Below are 6,963 nucleotides of genomic sequence, written 5' to 3'. Positions count from 1 at the left end.
CATTCCATGCCGAGACGAGCGGCCGCCGCTCACACACCTCGAGAAGGACCACGTGCGGCAGTGTAGCCGAGCCGCTAACCAGGGGAACTTGGGCGGACGGGTGGTTAACTCGTCGTCCGAGTCCTCAAGTATAGCGGGGTCCTCGTCCTCGCCTGAGCCGGGCGGCTCGTCGTCGAACGAGGAAATACCGGGAAGGATTTCTCGAGTAGGCCCTCGTTAGACTGGTCAGCCCAACTGAGAGCAGGCATGCTCTGGGAAGTCCCCAGAGCTGTAACGCTTTCACCTACTCCAGCGTCCGAATCGTAATGTTCGGTCCGTGCCTTGAGAGGATGCAACCTTGAGTCTTCGTCGAAGAAGCTTCCTAGGCAGGGCGAAGCAATGGGTGCAGTTCTCAGGAAGTGAAAGCGCTTCCTGCGCGTGTCTTAGTCCCATGCACACCACGCAGAAGGGATGGGCATCCCTCGCGGCAATGAGTGAACCGCAGGCGGCAGGGCATGCACGCGACTGCACGTCCGGTGGGTTACCGGAGAGCTTGTGATCCATTGGAGAGGTGAAAGTTGATAAACAGGCGGGCAGCCTGAGCAAATCCAGGTAGCGAGCGTGGGTGGCTTGCAACCCGAATTAATCGCAACTAAACGCAACCGTCTGACAATCACGCCTGGCGGAGGCTGATCAAATGGATATTTCCTCCTGTTGACTGTGGTGAAGTCAGCGAAAAACGTAGAGCTGCGAAGCAAAGAGGTCGCGAGAAGTGAATAACAACTGAGGTAAGATAGCGCGTACGAGTGTTTTATACACTTGGTAAGGGGCGGGTCCCTTACCGAGCATTGGACACGCGCTTCTGTCTGTCAGGCCAGACTTGGTGCAATTGGATGCTTCTGCAGAGGTCAGGTGCAGATGCCCTTCCCATAGGTGGATCTCGAACACGAGATGATGAAAGAGAACTGCAATCTAGGTGTGATTAGCACCAGGCAAGCTGTAACTAATAAGCACCTTAGCATTGATTTCCTGAAAATCTAGTAATAAAAAATGTGAGGTGCAGTACGCTAGAAAAAGACAACCTAAATCCAAGAAGTCCCCTGCTGCAGACCTTCCTCACAAACCAACTGCACATGGTATACAGTGGGCTCATCCGGGATTTGAAACCGAGACCTCTCGCAACCAAAGCGAGAATCATACCCCTAGACCAACGAGCCAGCTTTCTTGACCTATGGGCTGCAAAGTACCTGCCAATGAAAATCCAGAATATATCTCTACTTGACAGTATAAAAATTTGTCATCAGCTGAAAGTTGAGCACTGAAAATATGCGGCCAGAGTGTTCTAAATACGCATACTCTGAACACGTAACGTGCTCATACTCTTGGAGTTATTTGTACTAATTAGGTGGCAACACTTGCAATTGATTTCTTCTTGTCATAAAAAGTGCAAGAAAAAGGGGTAATCACAGGTTAAAAACAATAGATGAAAGTGGAAATATCAACAGTGGATGTTGTGGTTCGATTTAAGTTGCACTTCCTTGCCTCGTTGGTTTTATAGAGCAGAAAGATCTTGTAGGCAATAATTACATTTTGTAAGCTTCATACACGTGAAAAGATTGATTTCTCACTTATTCACCATTAAAGGTGCGTACACACTGCCAGCCACTTTATCGCTGCAGGTCGCCAGTTGCTGGCGGTGAAGTCGCTAGTGGGTGTTCCCACTACTGGTTGCCTAGTAACGTTTATAAATGACATTCACGGATGTCATTCCATTGCTGTTGACAGCGAATCTCTTTTCTTGCCACTAAAAATAAATATTTTGGAGGGAAAAGACTAAATATAAATGGAATCAGTACATAAAATGCTTTATATCAAAGATGAATGACAAACAAGGCGTGCTGTTTGCCATAGCGGCTGTTTATCTGCGGCTGAAAATTCAAATGCTGGTCTGTCTGGGTCCATAAAATCCCTGTGATCTCAGATACACCTTTACACGCAGTATTTTTCTTAAAAATGTCCTTGTACGTGGGAAGAGAAATATCATAGAGCACTGGAAAATTTCTAACAGCAAGAATTAGCCATTCATCCATCTTTCAGTTACTGCAGGAGCTGAAAGAGAGAGAGAAAGGATCACGTGAGCTCTCCAGTCTTCTCTCCTATTGGCTGTCGCGTCCGTTAGTCGCTCCAAAGTTTAACTTTTCTCAACTTTGTCGCGTCGCTGGACATGCCCACATCTAGCGCCAATGGTCGCGACAGCTCGTGTCGCCGGAAGTCGCTGTGCTCGCATTGAAAATGAATGGTATAGAGTCGCTGTCGTGCGCGATGTCGCTGGCAGTGTGTACGCACCTTAATAGTCCCATTGAGATTTGAAGTCGGATTGCTGGATTCAGAGTGCTAGCTACTACACCGTGGAACCTAAAGAGGATGGATCTTCAGTCTAATTCTCACCCACCTTAGTCATTTCAGCAACACTGGCAGTTTCCGAAGCACTCTTCATGTTGACATATGCCTGGAGAACACAGAGCGAGAGGCTATGAGAGCATTTTGAGGCCTTTAACTCCCCCCTGCAAAAAAACTCCCTTAAAGTCCCCTCTGTAGGTGATACCGGGAAAGAAACTGCAATCTAGGTGTGATTAGCACCAGGCAAGCTGTAACTAATAAGCACCTTAGCATTGATTTCCTGAAAATCTAGTAATAAAAAATGTGAGGTGCAGTACGCTAGAAAAAGACAACCTAAATGCAAGAAGCTCCCTGCTGAAGACCTTCCTCATAAACCAACTGCACATGGTTTACAGTGGGCTCGTCCGGGATTTGAACCCGGGACCTCTCGCACCCTAAGCGAGAATCATACCCCTAGACCAACGAGCCACCTATTTTGGACCTATGGGCTGCAAAGTACCTGCCAATGAAAATCCAGAATATATCTCTACTTGACAGTATAAAAATTTGTCATCAGCTGAAAGTTGAGCACTGAAAATATGCGGCCAGAGTGTTCTAAATGCGCATACTCTGAACACGCAACGTTCTCATACTCTTGGAGTTATTTGCACTAATTAGGTGGCAACACTCGCAATTGATTTCTTCTTGTCATAAAAAGTGCAAGAAAAAGGGGTAATCACAGGTTAAAAACAGTAGATGAAAGTGGAAATATCAACAGTGGATGTTGTGGTTCGATTTAAGTTGCACTTCCTTGCCTCGTTGGTTTTATAGAGCAGAAAGATCTTGTAGGCAATAATTACATTTTGTAAGCTTCATACACATGAACAGATTGATTTCTCACTTATTCACCATTAATGGTCCCATTGAGATATGAAGTCGGATTGCTGGATTCAGAGTGCTAGCTACTACACCGTGGAACTTAAAGAGGATGGATCTTCAGTCTAATTCTCACCCACCTTAGTCATTTCAGCAACACTGGCAGTTCCCGAAGCACTCTTCATGTTGACATATGCCTGGAGAACACAGAGCGAGAGGCTATGAGAGCATTTTGAGGCCTTTAACTCCCCTGCAAAAAACTCCCTTAAAGTCCCCTCTGTAGGTGATACCGGGAAAGAAACTGCAATCTAGGTGTGATTAGCACCAGGCAAGCTGTAACTAATAAGCACCTTAGCATTGATTTCCTGAAAATCTAGAAGTTTCGAAGCACTCTTCATGTTGACATATGCCTGGAGAACACAGAGCGAGAGGCTATGAGAGCATTTTGAGGCCTTTAACTCCCCTGCAAAAAACTCCCTTAAAGTCCCCTCTGTAGGTGATACCGGAAAGAAACTGCAATCTAGGTGTGATTAGCACCAGGCAAGCTGTAACTAATAAGCACCTTAGCATTGATTTCCTGAAAATCTAGAAATAAAAAATGTGAGGTGCAGTACGCTAGAAAAAGACAACCTAAATCCAAGAAGTTCCCTGCTGAAGACCTTCCTCATAAACCAACTGCAAAAGGTATAAAGTGGGCTCGTCCAGGATTTGAACCTGGGACCTCTTGCACCCTAAGCGAGAATCATACCCCTAGACCAACGAGCCACCTATTTTGGACCTATGGGCTGCAAAGTACCTGCCAATGAAACTCCAGAATATATCTCTACTTGACAGTATAAAAATTTGTCATCAGCTGAAAGTTGAGCACTGAAAATATGCGGCCAGAGTGTTCTAAATGCGCATACTCTGAACACGTAACGTGCTCATACTCTTGGAGTTATTTGCACTAATTAGGTGGCAACACTCGCAATTGATTTCTTGTTGTCATAAAAAGTGCAAGAAAAAGGGGTAATCACAGGTTAAAATCAGTAGATGAAAGTGGAAATATCAACAGTGGATGTTGTGGTTCGATTTAAGTTGCACTTCCTTGCCTCGTTGGTTTTATAGAGTAGAAAGATCTTGTAGGCAATAATTACATTTTGTAAGCTTCATACACATGAACAGATTGATTTCTCACTTATTCACCATTAAAGGTGCGTACACACTGCCAGCCACTTTATCGCTGCAGGTCAGCCAGTTGCTGGCGGTGAAGTCGCTAGTGGGTGTTCCCAATACTGGTTGCCTAGTAACGTTTATAAATGACATTCACGGATGTCATTCCATTGCTGTTGACAGCGAATCTCTTTTCTTGCCACTAAAAATAAATATTTTGGAGGGAAAAGACTAAATATAAATGGAATCAGTACATAAAATGCTTTATATCAAAGATGAATGACAAACAAGGCGTGCTGTTTGCCATAGCGGCTGTTTATCTGCGGCGAAAATTCAAATGCTGGTCTGTCTGGGTCCATAAAATCCCTGTGATCTCAGATACACCTTTACACGCAGTATTTTTCTTAAAAATGTCCTTGTACGTGGGAAGAGAAATATCATAGAGCACTGGAAAATTTCTAACAGCAAGAATTAGCCATTCATCCATCTTTCAGTTACTGCAGGAGCTGAAAGAGAGAGAGAAAGGATCACGTGAGCTCTCCAGTCTTCTCTCCTATTGGCTGTCGCGTCCGTTAGTCGCTCCAAAGTTTAACTTTTCTCAACTTTGTCGCGTCGCTGGACATGCCCACATCTAGCGGCAATGGTCGCGACAGCTCGTGTCGCCGGAAGTCGCTGTGCTCGCATTGAAAATGAATGGTATAGAGTCGCTGTCGTGCGCGATGTCGCTGGCAGTGTGTAGCATTGATTTCCTGAAAATCTAGAAGTTTCCGAAGCACTCTTCATGTTGACATATGCCTGGAGAACACAGATTGAGAGGCTATGAGAGCATTTTGAGGCCTTTAACTCCCCTGCAAAAAAACTCCCTTAAAGTCCCCTCTGTAGGTGATACCGGAAAGAAACTGCAATCTAGGTGTGATTAGCACCAGGCAAGCTGTAACTAATAAGCACCTTAGCATTGATTTCCTGAAAATCTAGAAGTTTCCGAAGCACTCTTCGTGTTGACATATGCCTGGAGAACACAGAGCGAGAGGCTATGAGAGCATTTTGAGGCCTTTAACTCCCCCTGCAAAAAAACTCCCTTAAAGACCCCTCTGTAGGTGATACCGGGAAAGAAACTGCAATCTAGGTGTCATTAGCACCAGGCAAGCTGTAACTAATAAGCACCTTAGCATTGATTTCCTGAAAATCTAGTAATAAAAAATGTGAGGTGCAGTACGCTAGAAAAAGACAACCTAAATCCAAGAAGTCCCCTGCTGCAGACCTTCCTCACAAACCAACTGCAATTGATTTGTTGTTGTCAGAAAAAGTGCAAGAAAAAGGGGTAATCACAGGTTAAAAACAGTAGATGAAAGTGGAAATATCAACAGTGGATGTTGTGGTTCGATTTAAGTTGCACTTCCTTGCCTCGTTGATTTTTTAGAGCAGAAAGATCTTGTAGGCAATAATTACATTTTGTAAGCTTCATACACATGAACAGATTGATTTCTCACTTATTCACCATTAATGGTCCCATTGAGATTTGAAGTCGGATTGCTGGATTCAGAGTGCTAGCTACTACACCGTGGAACCTAAAGAGGATGGATCTTCAGTCTAATTCTCACCCACCTTAGTCATTTCAGCAACACTGGCAGTTTCCGAAGCACTCTTCATGTTGACCTATGCCTGGAGAACACAGAGCAAGAGGCTATGAGAGCATTTTGAGGCCTTTAACTCCCAATGCAAAAAAACTCCCTTAAAGTCCCCTCTGTAGGTGATACCGGGAAAGAAACTGCAATCTAGGTGTGATTAGCACCAGGCAAGCTGTAACTAATAAGCACCTTAGCATTGATTTCCTGAAAATCTAGTAATAAAAAATGTGAGGTGCAGTACGCTAGAAAAAGACAACCTAAATCCAAGAAGTCCCCTGCTGCAGACCTTCCTCACAAACCAACTGCACATGGTATACAGTGGGCTCGTCCAGGATTTCAACCCGGGACTTCTCAGCACTCTAAGCGAGAATACTACACCTAGACCAACGAGCCACTTATTTTGGACCTATGGGCTGCAAAGTACCTGCCAATGAAAATCCAGAATATATCTCTACTTGACAGTATAAAAATTTGTCATCAGCTGAAAGTTGAGCACTGAAAATATGCGGCCAGAGTGTTCTAAATGCGCATACTCTGAACACGCAACGTGCTCATACTCTTGGAGTTATTTGCACTAATTAGGTGGCAACACTTGCAATTTATTTGTTGTTGTCATAAAAAGTGCAAGAAAAAGGGGTAATCACAGGTTAAAAACAGTAGATGAAAGTGGAAATATCAACAGTGGATGTTGTGGTGCGATTTAAGTTGCACTTCCTTGCCTCGTTGGTTTTATAGAGCAGAAAGATCTTGTAGGCAGTAATTACATTCTGTAAGCTTCATACACATGAACAGATTGATTTCTCACTTATTCATCATTAATGGTCCCATTGAGATATGAAGTCGGATTGCTGGATTCAGAGTGCTAGCTACTACACCGTGGAACCTAAAGAGGATGGATCTTCAGTCTAATTCTCACCCACCTTAGTCATTTCAGCAACACTGGCAGTTT

At 44.3% G+C, this 6,963-nt stretch overlaps 2 non-coding genes across 2 annotated transcripts; both read right to left on the bottom strand.

The window, feature by feature from the left end:
• Positions 1-2,775: 2,775 nt before the first annotated feature.
• trnap-agg (transfer RNA proline (anticodon AGG)) lies at positions 2,776-2,847 on the bottom strand. The gene has a single exon. It is a non-coding gene; the product is annotated as a tRNA-Pro (tRNA).
• A 1,080-nt stretch (positions 2,848-3,927) lies between these two features.
• trnap-agg (transfer RNA proline (anticodon AGG)) lies at positions 3,928-3,999 on the bottom strand. Its single transcript has one exon. It is a non-coding gene; the product is annotated as a tRNA-Pro (tRNA).
• Positions 4,000-6,963: the final 2,964 nt, after the last annotated feature.

This window comes from Xyrauchen texanus, unplaced genomic scaffold (assembly GCF_025860055.1).
Source record: "Xyrauchen texanus isolate HMW12.3.18 unplaced genomic scaffold, RBS_HiC_50CHRs HiC_scaffold_53, whole genome shotgun sequence".
Lineage (NCBI taxonomy): Eukaryota > Metazoa > Chordata > Actinopteri > Cypriniformes > Catostomidae > Xyrauchen > Xyrauchen texanus.
This window is presented reverse-complemented; position numbering and strand designations above follow the sequence as displayed.